Source organism: Populus nigra, chromosome 2, assembly GCF_951802175.1.
Source record: "Populus nigra chromosome 2, ddPopNigr1.1, whole genome shotgun sequence".
Taxonomy (NCBI): domain Eukaryota; kingdom Viridiplantae; phylum Streptophyta; class Magnoliopsida; order Malpighiales; family Salicaceae; genus Populus; species Populus nigra.
The window spans coordinates 4,591,868-4,594,367 of NC_084853.1; positions in this window are offsets into that span (position 1 = coordinate 4,591,868).

Genomic DNA, 2,500 nt, shown 5'->3' on the forward strand with positions numbered 1-2,500 from the left:
GCCAGGGCCCGAAGGCAGCCCCCCCGCGGGCGAGAGAGCAAGCCAGCAGGGGCTGTCCGCGCGTCGCGCAGCGCGGCATGGCTGCGGGGGCCGCGCGCGCGCGCCCAAGCGCCCAAGGGCCCCCAAGGGCCCCAGGCCCTCAGGCCCCAGCGCCCCAGCGCCCAGCGCGGGCGGGCGCGCGCGCGCGTGTGGTCTTTGAGGGGCGCCGGCCTGGTGGCTCCCTAAAGAGCAATAAGTGTCATTGCAGCTCTGGCAGGGGGAGACACTACTAGGTCCCAGCTGTCACCCCCCCTCTAAAAAATTCATTTCTTGGTATTTTGAGCTGAAATTTTGCACAGAGGTTGGCAAAAATCCAATCCACCTTCATTAATTTTCCCAGAATTTTTCGAGGTCGGGAAGTATTTGTTTTAATTTTCCTACCATTAGAAATCGAGTAAATCCGCAAAACTAGGAACCGGCCCGGAATGACCCCAAATTCAGTGGGCAGCCTCATAAAAATATGGCTGATTTTACTGGATTGGTTTCATGTGGAAAGCACGACGTTTTCTTGTAGGAATGCGGGAACCCCGGCAGCTCGCCTGCCGCGGCCAGCGACGTCGGGGACGCTGGCCTGCGCTGTCGAGCCCGCGAGGGCTGTCTCCGCGGCAGGCCCCCCCTGAACGGGGCACGACAGGCCACCGCGCTGGCTCGTCCAGCGTCGACAGTCCCTCGTCCAGGTTTCAGATCGCGCCAAGTCGAACCCATGACCTGCTCAAGCCATCGTGCGCTGCCGAATTCGCATCTGCGTGTAGGCTGCCATTCCACGCGGCAGCCCCTGTTTTCGTCAGCGTGCCCCCCTGACGAATTTTCCTGCCTGGCCCAGTCCAGCGTCCAGCCCCTATTCGTCGAAAAATCTGCGCTGCCGATTTTCCACGCGGCAGCCCCTCTTTTCGTCAGCGTGCCCCCCTGACGAATTTTCCTGCCTGGCCCGGCCAGTCCAGCCCCTGTTCGTCGAAAAATCTGCGCTGCCGATTTTCCACGCGGCAGCCCCTCTTTTCGTCAGCGTGCCCCCCTGACGAATTTTCCTGCCTGGCCCGGCCGGTCCAGCATCCAGCCCCTGTTCGTCGAAAAATCTGCGCTGCCGATTTTCCACGCGGCAGCCCCTGTTTTCCTCAGCGTGCCCCCCTGACGAATGTTCGTCGAAAAATCTGCGCTGCCGATTTTCCACGCGGCAGCCCCTCTTTTCGTCAGCGTGCCCCCCTGACGAATGTTCGTCGAAAAATCTGCGCTGCCGATTTTCCACGCGGCAGCCCCTCTTTTCGTCAGCGTGCCCCCCTGACGAATTTTCCTGCCTGGCCCGGCCGGTCCAGCCCCTGTTCGTCGAAAAATCTGCGCTGCCGATTTTCCACGCGGCAGCCCCTCTTTTCGTCAGCGTGCCCCCCTGACGAATTTTCCTGCCTGGCCCGGCCGGTCCAGCCCCTGTTCGTCGAAAAATCTGCGCTGCCGATTTTCCACTCCGCAGCCCCTGTTTTCGTCAGCGTGGCCCCCTGACGAATTTTCCTGCCTGGCCCGGCCAGTCCAGCGCCCAGCCCCTGTTCGTCGAAAAATCTGCGCTGCCGATTTTCCCCGACGAACCTGCAGCTGCACAAATCCGCGCTGCCACTGCCCCATTGTCTGGACCAACAGTCTTTTCCATCAAGCCCTGGACTATAAATCGTCCAGACTCATCGCCAGCACCCGCTGCCGATTCTGCCGACTTTGCCGATTTCGTCGGCGCTGCCGATTCCAACACTGCACCCACCGTGTCTAAACCAGCGCTGTTTCGTCAGCGTGTCCCCTTGACGAATTTCCCTGCCTGGCCTGGACAGTCCATCTTCCAGCCCATGTTCATCGAAAAATCTGCGCTGCCGATTTCCCCGACGAACCTGCAGCTGCACAAATCTGCGCTGCCGATTTCCCCCCCTGTCGGCATGGCTGCCGCTGCCCCGATGTCCAGGCCAACAGTCTTTTTTGTCGACTTTGCCGATTTTGTCCGCGCTGCCGATTCCAACACTACCCCCTGCATCCAAACCAGCATTGTTTCGTCAGCTCTTCCCCTGACGATTTTAGCCCTGTAACAAACAGTAGGCCTCCAATCCCGCCAACGGGAGCCAAGTTGATAGGGAAGAGAATTGAATGACGCGCCTGGTCCTCGCACCCCGCCACCCGAGGGGCCTTTTTCCCGGCAGCCTCTGAAAAACTCTAGCTTTCACGGTCCTCGCCGCCCCTCACCACCATGGCAGGCCTCTAATCCCACCCATCAGCAGTTGTAGCCGATAGGGCAGTGATTTGAATGACGCGTCGCGGGCCGCCGGGTCATCTCACCCGGCCATTAATTGGAGCGTTTTTGGCTGGCCGAGGATGGGGGGATGGATCTCTTCTTCCGAAAAAGCAAACAGTACATCGGGAGTTATGTTGACGGGGCATGGAATTGAATGACCCGTCGCGGGCCGCCGGGTCATCTCACCCGGCCATCCCGGGG